The sequence below is a fragment of the Macrotis lagotis genome, chromosome 3 (assembly GCF_037893015.1).
Source record: "Macrotis lagotis isolate mMagLag1 chromosome 3, bilby.v1.9.chrom.fasta, whole genome shotgun sequence".
In the NCBI taxonomy this organism is placed as follows: domain Eukaryota; kingdom Metazoa; phylum Chordata; class Mammalia; order Peramelemorphia; family Peramelidae; genus Macrotis; species Macrotis lagotis.
The window spans coordinates 268083180-268105703 of NC_133660.1; the positions used below are offsets into that span (position 1 = coordinate 268083180).

The 22524-nt window shown below is 33.7% G+C and overlaps 1 pseudogene; it reads left to right on the plus strand.

Annotated features, from left to right (window-relative positions):
* The first annotated feature begins 16221 nt into the window (after positions 1-16221).
* Positions 16222-17375, plus strand: LOC141519352 (cyclin-G1 pseudogene; annotated as a pseudogene).
* Positions 17376-22524: the final 5149 nt, after the last annotated feature.

A 22524-nucleotide genomic window follows, 5' to 3' on the forward strand; every position in this document is an offset into this window, starting at 1 on the left:
CCTCTCTCCATCTTCACTTTAGGGATGGCTCCTTTAGTCACAAATAGGCATTTATGTATGTAAAAATTACTCTTACATATTTCTACTTATCATTTCTTTCTCTGGATATAGATAGCAGATAGGATCTTTCTTCATATGTCCTTTATCGATAATTTGGTATCTATAATAGTCAAAATAACTTATTCACTCAGAGTTGTTCTTAAAGTAATACTGCTGTTACCATTTACAATATTGTCTTGATTCTGGCTCATTTTGCTCTTCATTGTTTCCTACAAGTCTTTTCATGGTTTTTTTTCCCCTAAGATCATCAAGATCATTATTTCTTTTAGCACAGTAGTATTCCATCAAAATCATATATCACATTTTGATCAGTCATTACCCAATTGATGGGCTGTAATTTCCATTTCATTGCCACCACAAAGAGATCTCTATAAGCATATTATAACATATAGATTCTTTTCCTTTTTACCTAATCATTTTTGGAAATACCATCTAGAGGACCAGAGGACAAAGGCGGTTTAATAACTCTTTGCTCTCCAAAATGGTTGTATTAGTTCAGAATTCTACCAACAATGAAGTGGTTTCCCAATTTTTCTATGTCTCCTCCAACATTTGTGCTTTCTGCTTTAATCATTTTAGTCAGTCCAGTAGATGTAAAATGATATCTCAAAGATACTTTAATCTGAATTTCTCTAATCAATAATAATTTTGAGAAATTTTATATGACTATGGATAGTTCTGATATCTTTGTCTGAAAACTTTCAGTTCAACCTTTTATCAGTTGGGGATGACATTGTTTTTTATAAATTTGACTCCATTCTCTATAAATTTGAAAAATGATGTCTTTATCAGAGATACTTGTCATAATTTTTTCCAGTATTCTGCTTTCCTTTTAATTTTAGCTTCATTCATTTTGTATGTGCAAAAACTTTTTAATTTTATATAATCAAAAGTATTTATTTTATATTTTGCAATGCTCTATTTTTTTGGTCCTAAATTCTTTCCTCATCCATGTATTGAAAAATAAACTGTTCCATGCTCTCCTAATTTGCTTATGTCATGACTCTTTATGTTTAGCTCATGTACCCATTGTGAGCTTATCATGGTATGTGGTGTGAAATGTTGGTCTATATCTAGTTTCTGCCAAACTGTTTTCCCAACAGTTTTTGTCAAATAATGAGTTTTTGTTCCAAAAACTTAGATCTTTGAAAATATTAGATTACTATGGTAATTTACTATAATGAATGTGTACATAATCTGTTCTATTTATCTACCTCTCAATTTCTTAACCAGTATCAGATTGTTTTGATCATTACTGATTTATAATACAATTTGAGATATGATATAGCTAATTCACTTTCCTTCACATTTTTTTATTAATTCCCTTGATAGCTTTGAAATTTTATTCTTTCAGATAAATTTTATTATTTATATATGCATAATATACAATAAATATGTATAATATATTATATAATATATATTATATATTAATAATATATTAATATTATATATTATATAATAATAAATGTATATATAAAATAATTTTGTTATCAGTTATAATGAGTTTGATTATCATGGTGCTATATAAGTAAATTAACAGATAAAATTGCCATTTTTGTTATACTGACTAGGTTTGTCTCTCCATTTTATTCTTAAATGAAATTTTAATCAAAATATAAACATTTATTCATTTTATTATTCTTCTCAAAGAATCAGCTTTTTTATTTTGTTTATCATGTCCATGTTCTTCTTGTTTCCAATTTATCTGTTCCTCAAATTTTCAAGATATCTTCTTTGTGCTTAGTTTGGGTTGATTGTTTTGGTTGGGTTTTTGCTTTTTTACTTTTTAATTTTTAAAAACACATTTATTTCACCAATCCTCACTAAGCCCAGGAAAGTTTTTAAGTAGGAGGTAGAATTTGAAAAGGTAGAATTTGAATTCCAAGAAGTAAAGGTGAAGAATGAGAGAGCAGTCAGTGCAAAAAAAAGAGTTGGAAGATCATGTGTAAGAAACAGCAAGTAAATCAGTGTGGCTGTACCGCATTGTGGGTGCAGGTGACTAAAATGATATTGCTTTTGCAGTCAAACCAGGAGGGCCAGTGTGAAGCTTGAGAAGTTAATAAAAGTCTTGCTATTGACCACAAAAGAACCAGTGTGGATTTAATGCTTAGTGACAAAAATAAGACAGTTTTGGTTTACAAGTTGAAAACTCACTAGTAAATATCTTCTCCCATCAGTCTCTCCTTCTCTAAATTCTAATTATGAGTCCCCCCCTCCAATCTCAAAGGAATCATTCTCAGAAAGAAGAGAAAGGAATGAGTCATAATTTTGAACTACAACGCCTTAATAAACGTGTTGATCAAGGACCTGGGTGCCAAAGGAGTGCATGCCCAGATTTTCCTTTATTTGTATGTTTGTTTTTTAGAAGAGTGTTTTTTAATTCACCAAAATAAGAATGCGTAGAAGAAAAGAGAATATTATATATGAAACTCATACTACTTGCTTTAATAACACATAATAAATCCCATATACTTTTAAAACTGTTCTGCTTTTCTGTGCTTCCTTTTGAATATTCTCTTGTATTTTTTTCTATGCCATTTAGAAAAAAATGTTACAATAATGACTTTTTTTCAGGATCACTATTACCAAAGTCTCTCTTCCCCTGAAGTTAAAAACCAAGAGAAAGTAGAAGAAAAAACAAACCTTGTAATTAATAAGTATAGTCAAGCAAAAAAAAAATTCGTACAGCAGCCATATCCAAAAATGAATGTTTTTTTTTTTCTACCTCTCTCTCAAGAAGAGGGAAGCATGCTTCATCATAGACCTCTGGAAATGTGAATGGTTATACTATTGATCAGAGTTCTTCTTAATTTTATTTTGTTTTACAATATTGTTAGCTTTCTATAAATTGCTGTCCTGGATCTACTCCCTTAAGTTTATATACTACCCAAGATTCCCTGAAATTATCTTTTTAGTAATTTCTTATAATGAAATGATACTCAATTGCATGCACATACCATAATTTGTCTGGATATTCACACTTATCGTCTTTTTTCCTTTTTTTTAATCTCTCCTTTAGGATCAGAAAGTGTTTTGTTTAATTTATAACTATTCCCTTGCTATTATTAAACTTCTTACCCTAACATCTTACCTCTAACTCCACTTGTTTCCCTGTTGAGATTGATATTTGCTATCCTAAACTGTGTGTTTGTATATGCTCAAACCTCCTCTATCTAAATCAGATAAGATTGAGATCCATCTGATGCTTGCTTCCACAACCCTTTTTCCTTCTTTGTATTCTCTTCTCATACAAGGCAATTATGAGAAATAAACTCTAGTCTTGGCTTCCTCCTTTCTATACTAGTATATTTCTTAGATCAGAATTTGTTTAAACCTAAAACCTCTGTTTTTCTTATTAAATTCCCTTAATACCCTTTGAAGACATCAAGCCTCTAAAAGGACATTTGTTTCTTCTCTTCAAATTAAAATGCTTGCCCTGCATCATCATATAGTCCTTTCCAGTTGTTCAAATAAGCTTGCTTTTTTAGATTCCCCTTGACTTATATTTTATTTCAAAATGACTACTCAGTGCTCCTATCTCCATCAGAAATTCCTTAAATCCTTTATTCTATTTATTATCATTTTCTCCTTTAGGATTCTACACAGATTTTTAAAATAAGCTATTCTTGGTTTTAAGCCTATATCATTTGCCTTTTAAAATATTGTATTACAAGATCTCCTCTCATAAATGGTAGAAGATGCCAGGTCTTGTGTGATCCCAACTGTAATTGCTGGATACTTCTGCTGCTTCTTCTCATTGCTTTTCTCATTCTTTTTTTTTCCTTTAATTTGGAAGCTCTGGATGTTGCTGATGATATTCCTGGAGCTTTTCCTTTTAGAGTTTGCTGTAGGAAGTAATTGGAGATTAAATCTTCACTTTATCCTAAATATAGTCAATTTTCCCTTATGATTTCTTGAAATATAGAATTTAGAAATAGAGTATATTGAATAAATACAAAACAACATAAAGAGCATTTCCATGTACACTTCAGGAGAAGATTCAATATATGAATATATGAGAAGATTCAGTATAAAACAAATAAATTTCCATTTCAAGAAAACCTACAAAATAAATATTACTCATTGTTTTCAAAGTCTCTCTCTATGCTGCATTCTAAGTTTTCTTTTGTTCTTTGCTATGGACTTTTTATTTTTTTCTCTTCCCTACTTTAGATAAGACTATAATTAAGTACAATTATATATATTATATATATATAATATATATAATTTAAATATATGTATATATCTGTATATACATATATCTATAAGCAAAAAAACATACCTACATATACATATAAATAAGACTATTCTAAACATATTTCTTTTTTGTCTGTTCTTTCTCTGAAAATGGATAACATCTTCTTTTACAAGAACAAGTCTCTCCATGTTTTTCCAAGTCAACCAGTTCATCATTTCTTATATCACAATAGTAGTTCCATCACAACTACACTTTATTTAGTCATTTCCCAATGGAAGGACATCTACCATTTCAGTCAAATCAATAGGTATAAGATGATATCTCAAAGTTGTTTTAATTTGCATTTCTCTAATCAATAATATTTAGGACAATTTTATTAGATTATTTATAGTTTTTATTTATTCATTGAAAATCTGTCCATTTATTTATTTAGTATGATTCATATTCTTATAAAATTGACAAAGGTCTTAGAAATATATAATAGAAAATCTGACAGATTTTCTTTGAAAGATTTCCCCCCAATTTCCTGCTTTCCTTCTGATCATGGCTGCATTGATTTTATTTATATAATATCTTTTTAATTTAAAATGATCAAAATTATCTACTTTATATCTCAACCATGCTCTCTAGCTTTTGTTTCTTCATATATTATTCTCCTATCCATGAGTTTGATAAGTAATATATTCCATGTTCTTCTAATTTTCTTGTGATATTTCCCTTTATATCTGGGTCATGTATTCATTTTTACCTTATCTTGATACATGGTTTATTATATTGCTCTGCCTAATTCCTGCTATTTTAAAATCATTTTCCTCTTCTGGTAGTTTTATTTTTCTTATATTTTATTTTCTTCAATTACATATAACAATAATTCTTAACATGAATTTTAAAAACTTTGAGTTCCAAATTCTCTCTTCTTCCCTATCTACTCTCCCCCCTCTTATTAAGAAGGCAAGCAATTCCTTATAGGTTATACTATAAATTCATGAAAAAATATATTTCTATATTAGTCATACTATGAAAGAAAACAGAAAAAACTCAAGAAAAAGAAGTAAAAAGAATATGCTTCCATCTACATTCAGATACCATCAGTTCTTTCTCTGAAAATAGATATCATTTTTCATCATAAATCCTTCAAAGTTGTCCTGGATTATTGCATTACTGAGAATAGCTATGTCATTCACTGCTGATCATTCCACAATATTGCAGTTACTTTGTATATAGTACATGTCATTTTGCATCACCCTTTATAAATCTTTCCAGGTTTTTCTGAGACCATCCTGCTCATCATTTCCCAGAGCACAGTAATATTCTCTCACAGTCACACACTACAACTTGTTCAGTCATTCCCCCAATTGATGAGCATCTTCCCAATCACCAATTCTCTCCCATTAGAGCTGCTTTAAAATTTTTTGCACATTTAATCTTTTCTTTAAAAAAAATCTTTTTGTATACAGACCTAGTGGTGGTACGGCTAGAGTAAAGGGCAGGCATGGTTTGTATTCCCTTGGGCACAGTTGATTGGTCAACAGAATGGTTGATTCAGGTTACAACTCCAACCACAATACCTTTTTTGTCTCATTTTTCCCATATCCCTCCAATATTTATCATTTTCCCTTTTTTTTGTCCTATTAGTCAATCTAGTAGGTAAGAGGTAATGCCTCAGAATTGTTTTAATTTGTATTTCTCCAATTAGTAGTGATTTTGAGCATTTTTTATAGCTATAGACAGTTTTGATTACTTCATCTGAAAACTGTTCATATCCTTTGATCATACATCATTTGGAGAAAACTCTTTTTTAATCATATGTTAAAGAAGTCTATTGGTTCTTAATTTTTTTCCCTCCTTAATCTTTTTATCCAAGTCAGACATTTTTGAAATCAAGAGTCTTACATTTTCTTCTTCTTTTTTCAATCTTTTGATTTTATTTTAATATTTCCTGCTGTCCCAAGGAATCGATTTTCATTTGATCTAGTCAAGTTTTCAGAGTGTCCATTATAGAATTGCCTATTTATTTTAAAAATAATTTATTCTACTTCCAATTCTTCCCTCCAGAGCTTTTATTTCATTTTTAATGTCCTATTTCATTTCTTCTAACTATTCATGTCATTCCTATATAAAATAACACTTTTTTCCTTTGAGTATTTGCTTGTAATTGTTATAGTTACTCCCACTTTCTTCTGAGGGATCCCTGCATCTACATTAATATTTTTAATAGTAGACTGTGTCTTCTTTAGTCATCTTTCCAGGTTTATTTCCTAAATTGAGTTCTTTGGGGGAGAGTAGTTAGCCCTGATACCCCATGTTCCTGTTCCTTTGACCTCCACTTCCAATGGTTAAATTTCCTCAGATCTTTGAAGTTCAGAACAGTGAATTTGTTGGCATCTTGGGGTCAAATGCTAGGGACCTCAGAATTGCTAGGTACCCGGGCTGTCTGAGGTTGAATATAGCCATGCCTATGGGCTTCCAAAGTGATTTCTACAGTTTTTGACCTTGGTGATTTCTGACTACCCTGGGACTTTCTTGGGAGAACTCTTTCCTTTTTCTACCTCCAGACACATACTTGCAACATATGTCTCTGACTTATTTCTGTTATCCTAGAAGACTTAGTCTTATGTCTGAAGTGGTACTGACTTTGCTGGCAACATCTTTTCCTATTGTCTATGTTTTTTTATTAACTTTTTGTGCAGTTCTAGGGGAGATAATTACTGCAATTTCTTATCGGATTTATTGATTATCACTTGATTAGATAGAATTTCAAATTTTTACTGAAATAGAGATGTAGGAACTAGGTAGGATGTCTTTGTTCAGGTGGCAATGTTGATTGGAATTTTTTACCTTGCCTTTGGAATGAGTTGAATCACTAACAGTTTAGAGGAAGAGTTTCTTAGGTGGCTCAATGGAATAAAAAGAAAATTCCTAATCTAAGGAATGAACCCAAGCTCCTATTTCTTCATCTTTGCTTGAAATATAATAACTCATCTACTCCCATTACCATATCCCAAAGAGCAGTTTCTGTCCAGTGCTTTGAGATTTCTGGAGGAAAGATTCTCACAGAGGGCAGACATCATGATATTTTTCAGAGGCTACTGAGCAACTTTCCCAGTGAGTCATTATCAAGCTCATTTCAGTCTCTATCTATCTGAATTTCATTTGAATCCCTTAAGTGAAAGACTGTATATGCCAACCCCTGAGTTATCCAGCCCCCCACATGAAGCTGGTCAGCAAGATAGTGAGATGCTTCAATGGAGCCCTTGATGCTGGCAGAGAATCTCATTGCCCATTCCACCAAGAACTATTCATGTCAAAACCTGCCTTCCACAATGATGATTAAGAGCAGTCAGCAGGTGTAAGCAGTGTCTTGGGTCAACAATCATAATCACTGATATTTCTATAGTGCTTTAAAGTTTGCAGGACATTACATATAATTTGATCATTTCAATATTACAAGATACTCCCAATATTCTTTGTACTACAGGTATTATTTTTTTGCTGTTTTACAGATGACAAAACTAGAACTCCAAGAGGATGAGTCACTTTTCCTGTGGCCACACAGCTAGTAAGTATGTTTTGAACATAGTTCTTCCTGATTCCAAAGGCAATTATTTACATTAGTTCCACATTAAGCTCCTAGAAAGAGTTAATGGCTTTCCTAAATTTCTTTCTCCTAGGACTGAGCCAAGAACTAAAAAGAACCTGACAGGAGTACAATGGTAAAAATGAATTTATTTGTAAATTTTAAAAAAACCTACAATCTCCATTTGAGCCCCAAAGATGAAGGTTGAAGAGCTTGTATCCCTGATCCTTCGGTCTTTGCTTACAACCTATAGTTAAAGGATATATTAGAAACCATATGGAGCCAAGCTTGATTTAGAACCAAGTTCTTGGAATTCTTCCACTATAACCTGGGGTTCTGTTGTTTTTCCTTGGGGCTTTCCAAATGTGTCTAATCACCATCTTTGTTTTCTTTTTGAAGAAACTTCCTGCTGAAGAAGGAACCCTGAAAGAAAGTCTACATATGTACTGCAAGACTTCCAGGGAGTTTTCCTCCAAGATTAATAGAACTATGATGGCTTTAATTGGCTGCTTAATATTTTAATTTTCTATTCATACTTTTCTACCTGAAAAGCTTTTGTTCATTTTGGGGAAAATTATCACTCCAGGTCATGATTTTTAAAAAGTTCATTACACTGAATGAAGAAATAGTCAGTTTTCATTTCCTTGGCATCTTGGTTTATTGTTAAAGGAATTGTCTGAAGTACTGCCTAATAATGGTCAATTTGTCTCTAAATCTAAAAAAGAAAAGATCATTTTGTTTTGAGAACATAGAAGATATCTTCCAGCAGATATTACCCAAATAAAAGTATAGTATAATGCAAAGAGAACTTGATTTGGAGTTGAAGGACCTGGGTGTCCATCCCAGGTCAACACTTACCTTAGCTAATAATCACTTAATTTGTGGGGGTACCAGTTTTTCATGTAAAATGAGGGGATAAACTAGTTCTTCTCTAAGGTCTCTTCTATTTCTAGAACTGTGAAATTAAAACAAAACCAAACTGCTATTGATTTCCCCAAATATCATAGTCCACTAAGGCTATATTACATAGAGGATAAAGACCAACACTGGAGTCAGGAAGACTTTGGTTGAAAAACTGCCTCTGTTTGATACATACTGGCTATAGATACATGACTATGGGCAAATCAGTAAACATTTTAGCACCCAGGCAACTTATAAAGTTATAAATTATTGATAATATTATTGGTGAATTTACAGATCTAGGGAAAGAAACAATAATAAAAACCATGGGCCATTAGAGAGTGGAGAAAATACTGGATTTTATCATTAGAAGCCCTGAATTCAAATGTAGACCCTGCTATTTAATACTTGCATGGTCTTAGGGGACTTTACCTTCTTATAGCTTCTATTTAGTTAGATTGAGGAGACTGGGCTATAAGATATCTGAACAGTCTAAATTCCAAGACCATTTTCTTCTGTACTACATTCTACACACCCAAGGTCCCTTCTGGCTCAGACATTCAAAGTTCAGTACTTTGTGATCAATTTTCTCCATTGTCAAATGAGGGACTGGACTCATCTGAGTCCTGTGGTCCCTTTCAGCTCTAAATCCTATAATCATGGCTGTCAGAGGTAACTCTAGTAGACAAATTACAGACTATTCACTCAAAGCCACAATTAACTATCTGGCCTGGTTTCCCAATTGTTTTCTTTTCCATGTTAGACTGTTAGACCTTCAGTTTTCAAGCAAAAACTATATTGTGCTTCTGGGTCTTTTGTTTCTGTTTGTCTGCTTCTTTCATAAGCACTCCCATTTCCATTCCCAACTCCCAGCAAATTTATTGTTAGCAAAGTATTGTATAGAAAAATGTTGACTCTCTGCTCATCTTCCTGTTTCAAGTCACCCCTCCTTCTCCTCTTCATCATTTTCATCATTCCCTTACCAATCTGGAGACTTTGTAAGTGGAGTTCAAATGTGTGTAATAATTCTCGAACTCCACAGTTGTTAAAAAACAAAAATAAAAACAACTCGAGGACCACATAGTACCTTTGATCAAGTGACAGAGTAATTGCTGTTGATGCGTGGATGGGAAGCGGTCGATGGTGGCCCAGGAAACGTATCAGCTCTTTAGTATTTAGTTGTTGATAGTAACCCTATTCAGAATTCCAGGCAATATTTCTCTCCAGAGTATTGCTGTCCTATGACAGTATTACTGGGAGCCTCTCTTGGCCAGTTGCTTCACTGAACAAAAGACTAATGACTTAAAGAATAATTAGAGTAAATGTAACAATAGGGCAGGGAACATGGGAGCCAGTAAGTTTTCAAGGGTGCCAATAGGCAATATTGATGTTTTCAAGCATGGCACCTTCTGTGGACTCAAGCTTTATTTAGCTGGTTCTCATTTCATTCAAGAATAAACTAAAATCACATGTACCGTGGACAAAGTCTATAAAGTCAAAGGTTGTTTTTTTGTTTTTGTCTATTAAAAATTTTAAAGACTATGAGTGTTCAGCCAATTAAGATCTTTGACCGCTAAGGGGATTCCAGGACTAGAACAAGGAGTCCTTACTACATTGGTGACTTCTGAATCTTTCTCCCAGGTTCAGCTGCCTCAATAACCCTAAAGGTGTTTTTCTTTATCCAGCTTTGAGTGATATCTACTGGTTAGTCAGGACTTAGTGTAATGCCCCTGGGAAAAGGTTCCTAAACTGCAAGTCCACTGGTAAAGGGATCACTTTTCCATTCATTCAGTCTTTCAAAATTTGGAAGAGAAGATAAATGGGACTTTTCCCTAGGGAGAAGGGAGACCTTTGAGTGGGGATTGGAGAAATGCTTTTTTCCTCTGATGCTCCTTTGGCATGCCTTTCTTCAGTGTCTGACATCCACTGGCTAGCACTACTAAGCTCCCCTCTCCTTTCAAATGTTTTGGTCTCAGGTTTAAAATTTTTTTTAAATTTATGACATAAATTTGGCCCAAAATTATGTCTATTCATTATAGCTTTTTAAGAAGATATGTGGCTATGAAATCAAGAATATTTTAAATAGTGGTAAAGTGGATTAAGATTAAGGAAAAAATAGGACATAAATGACATGGTCAATGATATTCAGTTCTCTATGGTTTGCCCTCCTTCAAATTGTTACTTCTATAGATACCAGAGTTAGAAATCACCTAAAGTACTCCCCTTCTTCAGACTTGTTTCTCCCTCTGTGAAGTAAGGGACTTGGTCAAGAGAATCTCTAAAATTCTTTCCACCTATAAAATTCTATGATTATTATCCTTTCCTTAATAATTGTCTCAATAATTTAAAAATCTGTGATTTTGTCAGTATCGGTATTCAGGCAAATTGGTCAAGATGGAAGGAATGCAGTATAATGGAAAGAACATTGACTTTAAAATCAGAAGGACCTAAGTGGAATCTCCACCTCTGGGACTTAATACAGATATGATCCTACTTAGGGAAGTCACTTTACATTCCAGGGCCTCAGTTTCCCCATTGTAAAATGAGGGGTTGTACTAAATATTCTCTCAAACCTTTTCAAGTTCCATGATCCTCTACTATCTCCTCCAAACTTAGTAAGGCTTGTCTGCCAAAAGAAAATCAATATTGATCATATGCCCTGAAACTATCCCATAGGATATATTCAAAAGGTCAGATGCTAAAGAGAACCATGGCATATTGCATTATGGGACCAGAGTTTGGAAAGTCCTTGAACCTCAAAGGTAAGGCACAAGGAGTGAATGACCACAGTGGTTCAGATCGTTCTGGATCAGGCTTATTTACTGATCCATCGAGTTTCAAGGGTGGAGAGACTGGACTTATGCACCAAATGTCAACACCAATAATAGAAGTGAACAATAATGCCAATAACACTGTTCACCAGGAGAAACCCAGCATCTATGAAAGTGATAACAGTATGTCCTCTTAAGTGACAAGTCCAATAGGATGCACACACACACACACACACACACACACACACATCCTAACTACTATTACCATCAAATTATTTTCATTTTTAAATTAAAGTGAAAATGAATTCTCATCAGCTGCAAATTTAGAAATACAATGATGGAGACACTTCAGGGAGCTGTGGTTTTAAAAAAAATGAATAAAAGCATATCAACAAAAGCCACCCTTGACTTTTCAAAAGGCTTCAGACAGTCTGAGCTCAAAAGTCAAACTATGTAGATGAACAGATAAAATGTGCTCCTCCTATTTGATTCCATCATCCCTTGTGATCTGCAAAGCTGGTTGGGATCTCTGTTCTTTTTATTTTTCCTGATCCCTCTACCTTGAATCTCAACTTGGCAAGAAGGGGAAATGTATTGTGATGTCTGCTCTTTTTCTTCTATTGCCTGTAGGAGTTGAGAGCCACAGTTGCTTTTATGGATCCAATAAAGGTCTTGTCCACAGAATTCTTCACAAGGGACCCTCAAATAATTACCCAGTTGAAACAAAACCTCAACTTATTCAGAGTTGGTTTACCTGTTTGAGACATGATTGAGGACTTACCCCTGTATTGTTAACTTGTTTTCTTTTCATATAAATAACTGAACTATTTGATGGGACACACCTGAATATGTCTAAGAGACACATTGAGTGGTAGGTAGAATAAGGAATATGGGACTATGTTTGTCTGGTATGTTATCATTTTTTTTTCCTTTTAGGAGTGATCTGGACCTGTGATTTCACCAGTGTGGCAGATTTCCAATACAGAACCTCTCTACCAATTCACATTATTAACTTATCTCCCTATCTACATAATTATCTACCTATCTGCCTATCTGTCTGAATGTCTGTCTGTCTGATTCTCTATCTCTCTCTATCTCCATCTATATCAATCTATCCATCTATCATCTATCTATTGATCTATCCATCTGACATCAATCTATTCATTTATCTATCATCTATCCACATATCTACCTATCTTCTAGCTTTTTATATATATATATATATATATATATATATATATATATATATATATATATGTTTGTAACAGATTTTGATTTTCTTTCTTTTTTTTTTAGATTTTTTTCAAGGCAATGGGGTTAAGTGGCTTGCCCAAGGCCACACGGCTAGGTAATTATTAAATGTCTGAGGTCGGATTTGAACCCAGGTACTCCTGACTCCAAGGCCGGTGCTCTATCCACTGTGCCACCTAGCCATCCCGATTTTCTTTCTTAATGGAAGGATGGGATGTGGATGAGAGAAAGATTGATTAAAAAATAAAATTGAAATTGAAAAATTCTAATCTTATAGAGTTCCCTGGGAAAGGAAGAAAATAATTACTTATAAAGCATCTTTTATATGTAAGCAATGTGCTTTACAAATATTCCTTTATTTAGTCCTCACAACAACTCTGATTGGCAGGTGCCCTTACTGCTTTCATTTTACAATTGAGGAAACTGAGGCAATTTAAGGATAAAAGACTTACCCAGGGCTGTGTGCTAAGCTCATAGCTTAGCAGTGGCAGGCACATAGAAGGCACTTAACAAATATTGATTGATTGATTTTTGAGTTGACCTCAGATCTTCCTGCCCTAGTCTTTTAAATGCTATATCAACTCAATGCTCAAGGGCTGGGCATACCCAGGGTGACAGAGCCAGTATGGATCAGAAGTGTGATTTGAACTGTCTCTCTAACTCTAAGATCTACTCCCCTTCTCCACATTCTACTTCTCATGCTTTCATATGGAAGGAGTCTATACTACCCTGGTTTATTAATGTCTAACTGGCCCTGAGAATTGATGTCAATGTTATCCACTGATGCCTAAACAGAATACTTTGCAAAAAACAAATATATAATAAATTACATGCTGAACCAAAGTTAAAGGATGCTTTCCAAATATCTTCTGGGTTAATCTTACCTGGTTAATATTCATTGTGGAGGTTGCATCACTACCGATCTGCTTTCCAAAAGGGTCAAATCAGCGCTTGTCTCAGTGGTCCAGATCCAGTAATGCAATTTCTATAATGATATAGAGTCCCAAATTTTTGAAAGGGATCCTTGAACCTCTATTAAATCAAACTCCTGCCTAATAGAATCCTGGATTAAGAAGTGAGAGGGACCAGCTGTGTGACCTTGGGGAAGTCACTTAAGCTCATTGCCATGCAAAAAAAATAAAGAAAGAAGTGAGAGGGAACTTCAAAGTCTAATCCAGCACCTCTATTCATCCATCTATCCATCTGAAACTGAGGGGTGGCTAGGTGGCGCAGTGGAAGGGTGGCTAGGTGGCACAGTGAATAAAGCACTGGCCCTGGAGTCAGGAGTACCTGGGTTCAAATCTGGTCTCAGATACTTAATAATTACCTAGCTGTGTGGCCTTGGGCAAGCCACTTAACCCATTTGCCTTGCAAAAACCTAAAAAAAATAAAATAAAATGATCCATCTGAAACTGAGAGTTTAAGTGATTTTGATCAAATTCACACAGGTGGTAAGAGGCAGAGGAAGGATTGGAAGCTGGTTTTTCTGACTCAATATCCAGCTCTAGGTTGCCATCTCTGGGGCTTTTGCCTCAGCGAAGAGTAAATTAAGCAATGCTTCCTTCACATAAACCCAGTTCTATAAGTAAGACATTGCTCTTCATTTCAGTTTAGACATTTACTAATTGCCTATTCTGGGCCAGGCACTATGCTACCCCATAGCATGAAAAGACAAAAGGGAAACTTCCCCCTGTCCTTAAGGAGCTTCCATTTTACAAGTTTCATACCTTTTAGCATCTTAAGGTAGTCAGACTGGGTAAACAGTAGACACTCCATAACAGCAGCACCTATCTGGTAGATGATCCCCAAGAGCCATTTCCAAAGTTCCAATAAACAAAAATTAATTTTGTTTGAGTGCTATATTTTTAAGCCACTTAAACAGAGTATGAATAGATTTCCAGTATTTAATTTCTAGGCCAAGGACTTGTTTTCCCAGTTTTGACCCCTTGGGAAGATTTTATTCTAAGAGACTGAAAGGGAAGGATTTCATATGAGTCTTTTATCAGCAATAGGAATGACAGCTGCCAATTCTATAAAGTGACCTTTCCTGAAACTTCTAATTCAATAATTTTATTAACTCTTTCCATTCGAACACAACACTCTACCAGGTAATGAGAAAAGGATAATCATAAAGTCCTATCTTTTTACATTTTTCTCAAAGAACCTGCACAGCCAAAGACAGGCTACCACAGGGCTTCTAGAATGATCAGAAAATGGGCAATATTCAGGTGATAGTCTAAGCATTTATTAATGCTTTGCACATAGATATATTCAACTCCTATCTAATGCAAATTGACTAATTGCTGCTTTTGGTCCTCTCTGCTAAAAAAAGATTATCTAAAATCATATTCAATGGAACAGACCATTATTGAGTGCCCATTGGCTATTTAGGGAATTGAATGCAATAGTTTTTTGGGATATCTTGCTTTTTTAAAGTGAGGAGGAGCTCATCATTAGGGAAAAGTGGGGGAAAGGCTTATTCCCACCCATAAGTGCTTGATGAATATTTTCTAGGTTCTTATTTCTGTTATAGTAGAAGTTCTCAAAGTAAGGACTGAGATCCTTTCAGGGATTCAGAGAAGTCAAAATTTATTTTCATAATAATGCTGATGTTTCGATTTCCAATACAGTAAATATCAAAAGATATACTCCACATGAGCAAAAGTTCTTCAGGGTCCTCCAATAATTTTTAAAGCATTTAAGAGGTCCTGAGACCACAAAACCTGAGAATTATTGCTACAACTTGGAGCATTTCTTCCTTTCTCTAAATGAAACCAAGGTTCAAATCCCAGCTTTATCCCTGATCAGATGTATGACAGAACAAGTCACTTCCCTAATCTTGGCCAGTTTCCTCCAATGTAAGATTAAAGGGGTGGACTAAATATTCTCTAAGCTCCCTTCCAGCTACAGGATTTAGTGTTCTGAGCTCCTTTCCAGCTCTTCCATTCACTGTATAAAATGCCTTTCAGCTCTGACTTTCTATGCTATGATACCTCCTAACTCTGAAATCCTATGTTCTAAGGTCCCCTCCACCTCTGACATTCTATGTCCTAAGGCCTCTTCATTTCTGACATCTTGTGTCCTCAAATCCCTCCCAGTTTGACATTCTGTGTTCTAAGATCCCTCCCATCTCTGACATCCTACATTCTAACTTCTCTTCCAGCTCTGGCATCTTGTGTTATAAGATTAGCCATTCTGTGTTTTAAGGTATCTCCCAGTTCTGACATTCAATGATCTAAAGTCCCTCACAGCTCTGGCATCTCATGTTCTAAGCTCTGACATTCTATATTCTAAGATCTCTTCCAGCATTTTGTTCTAAAATACTCCCTAGCCTCAGCACTCTAAAGCCTGGGGCTGGCATCATTCTCAGCTCACTGGAGCCATTGCTCCAGAAACCCTCTCCATCATTTCCCCACCAACCCCCCAGGCCCCTGTCTCTTCCCTAGATAGTCCCCAGGGGAGGCATGCTCCAAAGGAAGAGCTGCCACAAGGAGCTCAAGATGATAGAGGTTTGGAATCTGCTGCACCAGCTGAATGTTCTTTTGGAAAAGGACTCCAGATGTCAACCAAAGGTCTGTGACTTGAAGCTAATTGAATCTGCTCATGATAATAGCCTTCAGATGACTACAAGAGAGGGACTTGGACATCAAAGACCTTCTAACTCAGTTCTTTGGTTTGACACAGAGACTTTTACTCTACCTGTGAATTTACTGGATAGATTTCTCTCCAAAATGAAGTTATAGCTCAAACGCCTTGGATGAGTGAGATTAAGTTGCTTCTATCAGCTATGAAATCAACAGAGAAAGAGAGAAATGTTCCCTTAGTCACTGATTTGATCTGAATAAACCAATACAAATTCACAGTTTCTGACCTGATGAGAAGGAGAAGATTGCATTAGAGAAGATATGTTGGAAAGTCAAAGTTACTACTCGCAGTTTCTACAGCTCCATCATTATTCATTCATTTGTGAAAACATCATTTGAAAGGAGAAAGAACCAGAGTTTTGAATGACCAGAAGCTCATGGGGCAGCTGGGTGACACAATGGATAGAGCACCAGCCCTAGAGTCAGGAGGACCTGAGTCCAAATGTGACCTCAGACACTTAATAATTGCCTAGCTGTGTGGTCCCAGGCAAGTCAATTAACTCCATTGCCTGAAATAAATAAGAAATTTTTAAAATGACTGGAAACTCAACTTAAGGCCTGCCACTGTAGGATTGTTTTCCAAAGCACAACCTTCTGAATTGACATGGTCTCTAATTGTCCTGGACAGTCATACCCAGAAATTTATAGAATTTATAGGAGTAGAATGTCTTCAAAAGCATTCTAAGATACATTTTAGAGATCTGACCTTCTGGCGGAACTTATAGCAAGGTACCTAATTAGTACTCATCAAACTAGTGTTCTTAAAAAATGTTCAGAAGTTGAAGTGAATTGTGTCTGGGTATTCCACACATCATCTGAAGCATAGTTATCACATAATCACTCCTCTTCCAACATCCCTGAAACTGGGTTTTAATGGGGTTTCTGATGGCAAAGATATTCAACCTTTTGGAAGGCCATTGCACATCAGAACTATGGTCTCCAGGATTAGAATAATTTTAAGCTGTGAAGCCTGAAACAGAAACTAGATTAGCATTGATGCCTTCAGACTTGAGGGGGAAACAGAGTATAGTGAATTGATTATGTGTGCTGCAGTATATAAAGGACTAAATTATAATCCTCTTGGAAGCATTGGTAAAAACTGCAATTCAAGTGTGAAACCCTGATGTAGGATAAGAATGGTAAACTTTACTGAGCTGACAGTTAATGTTGATCCAATTTACTAATATTTGGATGGTTATTGATTATAGTCAGGTGATTGACTTTAATTGGTGTAATTTGAATTGTGATGAAAGTTCACATCAAAACAGATTAACTTCAGAAAAATGGTATAATGCACTTTAGTATGGTCAGGATCACTAGTCTTTGAGGCAGTATAAACAATCTTATTAAAAGCCTTATCCAACTAGATAATCCAATAATTCAAAGATTTATTTTTGTTTAGCATATTTTTTATTTAAATTTGATTACAAGATTCTATTAAAGGCAGACATGTTAAATTTAAATGGTCTTCAACATTATCCTAGGGAATAAGTGATATGGTTTACAAAATTTTATACAGAATGATTTTTATCTCAACACCCATCCCCTTAGGAAAAAAAAGCAGATTTCTATTGTACAAGCTACTCTCATAGTCTGCCCATCTGGAACCTCAACTGTGCCTTTCTAAAGCAATATATGCTAATGTTAACACTCTACAGCTTTCAAATAAGGATTATTGTTGATCTGAAACTTGACTGTTAGTTTCAAGTTTTGTATTTAAAAACCATTCATATGAGGTATGCTATTGTCATAAACCTCTTCAGTTTCTCTTAAATTCATCAAAAATTTGCCTTTCCAATTCATTAATGCAAACTTAAGCTGGCTGAGGTAGTCTAACAAAGTCTTATGCTGTAGAACTAATAAAGTGATCTTTCAAGAAAACCATTGAAATGTCAAAACATTCCCAATGATGAAAGTCTATGGTATAAGTTTACTTCTAGTTCAGAAACTCTGGCATTCATTCTATATTCTTTGACCAGTAAACTCACCCATAAATTGAGTTAAGATAAACACTCTCTAGCTCCTTCCAAACCTAACTGTCCAGGACTCTATTTAAACTGGTTAATCTTTAGTTGACAACTGATTGAGTTGACAATACAATAAGACTTAGCTAGTTTTTATAACACATTTGTCTATTTGGGGGGGGGGGGGGGTCGGAGTATCCAAACAGATGAAAATATCTCAGGGCTTCTGAAATGTGCCTTCCTCATACTATGAGGAAGACACAAAATATAGTGATCAGAATACATTATCCCATGTCAACTCTGAATCTTTTACTGGTGGACAGGCTAATGTATTTAAATGGAAAAGGGAGGTGATGATTTTGATCATTTAAGAAAGACAAAACAAAAATCACTAAAAAGTACAAGAAGACTTGGGAGTCTGAACTATGGCTGTCTTCAACAACCAAATTCACCAAAAGTTTGCATCTCATCCAGGGCTAGCATTTTCATAAGATGAGTTTTATATCTAAGAGAGACCTTAGAGATCATCATGTTTAATACCCTCAATTTTATAAGCATCTTTTTTAATATAATAAGTCTCAGAAAAATTTGAGAACTCCTCTGATATAATTTAAATAGAAAGAAACAGTTTTATAGGGTTATCCTCCATAGGAGTTAAAGAAAATTAGTTTTTTTTTTAAATAAAGGCTATAATAGACTAGAGGATATAGGTTCAAATACTGACTTTGCTATTTTGTAGCTAAGTGATCTTGGATAGGTGAGTTAACTTTTCTGGACCTCATCTGGAAAATGAGGGCAATGGACTAAATGATCTAAGACCCTTCCATCTCCAATCAATGACTCTGACAACCCATCACCTCTTACATTAGCTAGCAACTAACTAGCTGTGTCACTCTGAAATAATCACTTAACATTTCTTGTCAAAGTTTTTCTTTAGAAAGGAACAGATGTTTATATAAATAACCAACAAAGTTAAGGGGCAAAGAAAAAGCCAGAAAGGGGATTCCATCGAATTAACTCTTTCTGCCATGTTTTCTTTCAGGTAAGAGGAGAGCCAGAAGATAAGGGAGGACTTTTTCAGCTATCCAGTCCTTGGGTTTGAATACAGGCAGCCCAGTCCAAATGGTATTTGTCAATGTCCTTGAAAAATATACATTTGAATAAATTAATTTTGATAGAGTATGTCCAATGCCCAATCTAGTAACTACCTGTGTTGTGGACAGATAACTCAATGATAACCAGACTTAGAAGATATGGACTCTCAAGCATGAAAACAAACCAATGCATCTCATTGGATCTTTAACCATCATATATCTGCCAAGATTTTAAAACAAACCAATCTTTGTAAGCTTCTACAAATAATTTTTAGTTAGAAAAATAGAAATGAGATGATTCCATTTATTTAAAATGCAAATCTACCATTCCCACAGCACTAAAGTATGCAGAAAATTTGAAGAAATATTAACAATAGGTGAAAACAGAATACATAGAAATTGAAATGAACTTTGAAAACAACTCATGACCATCATGGTCCTTAACTTCTAAGCATATAATCTTTCCTACAACAGACTATTAGAAACATGGTTTTTAAACCAAGAACAAAATCAAATTATTAGAAAGCAGAAGATGTAGTAATTAGCACATTTCTCTTCCAATATTAACTTGGGGGAAAGAGGTTTTCACAGAATTATTGTGATTGTTTTGGTTTTTTCCCCCCCCAGAAAGACTAAACCACTTAGAAAAATGAAATGGAAGCTTTGCTTCCTACTGCTTAACAAAACTTTATGTTCAAAAATCAGCTTCCCCAAATTGCTAAACAAGTATGGTAATAGAGTAAACAAAACAAAACAAAACAAAACTGCTTTCACCCCCAACTCAACTATACTAAATGAATTTGCTAATGTAGTTTAAAAAAAACAGCAAAAACAACTTCACTAGATAAAGATAGCATAAGTAAGAAAAAAAATTTAAGAACAATTAAATTTTGTTTCAATTTAGCTTTTAAAGATTTTCATTAGCAATTTATAAAATTAAATAAAATCAATATAAAGAAAAGCATTTTTAAAATATCGAGAATAGAATTGATCTAAAAATTTTAACAAATTATTGACTATCAATTTCCTGACTACTGTTATTGTTGAAATAAGTATAATTTTGTCCTTTTTAATTTGTTGTATAATTTCTGCATCAGAATAATTTTCAGATAATATTTCTAATACCATAATTTTGAAGCTCCAGTCTTCTTTACAATAAATGAGGAAATTACAGTTCATCAATTTTATGAAAGACTGAGTTGTATGCAATATGCCTTTGATTTTGAATTTTTCCACTGTAGAATCAAAGATGAGGCAAGATTATTTAAAATATGCTACTTTCAGCTTAGTAGTCATTTGGTTTTATGCATATATAAGTTAGATTTCATGTTGCCAGTTGTTGGGATTTCTTTTCTTTTCTTTTCTTTTTTTGAGGACAGATTTAAAAAGAAGCAACAGAACAGAGAACAGTAAAACACTGAAAATTAGATTGCATCATTTTTACCAAGTCAGAACATTTCAATGATGGCAAATTGACAACTAATAGAAGCCCATTTTCCATTGAGTTTAATTATGTGGGCTCCTGTCATTTTTAAAAATGAGAAATAGCTATAAAATTAGAACTTGGATCTAATCCTTCAATATGTACTCTGTTCAGGTAGAAATAGGATTCTTTTTGTTTCTCTTAAATTAAGATTGCCAATTTTATATTTTAAAATAAAACAATATTTAAACTCTCTCATCAACTTATAAATTCTCCAACTTGGAGAATATTTTAAACTCTGTATTTGCTCTGGGAAAAAAAACTTTAAATACCTTATGTTTGGATTCCTAAAAGTAAGATCAGTTTGTCTGCACTGAAGCCATGGGGTTATTTTCATGAAAATTAGGCAATTTCTTAAAATGCCTGAAAGCCTTTGTTTCTGGGTAGTACTTGTTATTTTCTTTCATCTTAAATTTTGAAAATATTTCATAGTTATATGACTTTGTCCCCAGTTAGTACTGGTTGTTTTCTTTAATCTTAAATTCTGAAAATATTTTATAGTTCTATAGCTTTGGATTTTTAAAAAATGGATTCTTTTTTTTAAAGAGAAAGAAACAGACCTCAGAAAACTGTTTAATTATTGAAATATATTAGAAAAAGTTTCTCTTGAACATAAAAGACTCATTTATTTTTCTGGATAGAAAGACTCTGAATCCCTTTGCCTATTTTATTTTTTGGTAACTCCAAATTCTGAAATAGTTTGATTTTATTTGAAAAATCTGATTAAAAGTATCAGGGATTTATGTTTTAGCTTAATTCAAAGTTTTTTTTCTCCTAAGACTTTTAAACTTAAAAATTTCTATTGAGAATATCAATAGAATTTAAAATTCTGTTTTATATTAAAATTAAAATTCTATTGAAAACTTATTAGATATATTAAAGCACATATTTCTGTATCATTTGGTTAGAAGAAAAATCTCTGATTTATTTTTTGTATGTACATTTTAAAAAGTGGGAAAAATCCAGCATTTGTATATTTGAATATATATCATATATAGGAAAAAATTGTTCTGCCCAATATTAATAATATGCACAATATGCATATATAATGTACATATAACATATATATAAATACATTATTTATATTTCAAAATGCATATTTAAGGAATAGAATTGGGGTTTGATAAAAAGAAATAAACTAGCAGTAAGAAAAAAACCATATTACATAAGCAAATTTTTATTCTCAGATTCTTAGGACAGTAGCCTAAAGAATGAATTTCAAAGCAAAGCATTCTTTTGATTTTGTCTAGTTCCCACTATTTTTTGAGTAACATTGCTAAAATAATTCTCCTCTTCAAATTTTTCCATTTGTCAATTTTTAGATCGAAATAACAGCAACTGTAGCTGACCAGAAGCCTCCTTTGCAGCCAGTTTTGTCAGAAGAATGGTAAGTTTTCTTTGAATATTTCTGTCGAAACAAGAGTAAATATAGTTTTGTAGGTCTGAGGTTTTAATGCTTGTTTGATCATTCAATTTCTATAGCTTTGATTATTATTGATATCAATGTTTTAAATAAGTATGAGGGGGAAAAAGAAAACCATATGATCTGACCACATAGGAAGAAAAATAAGGTACATGGAAA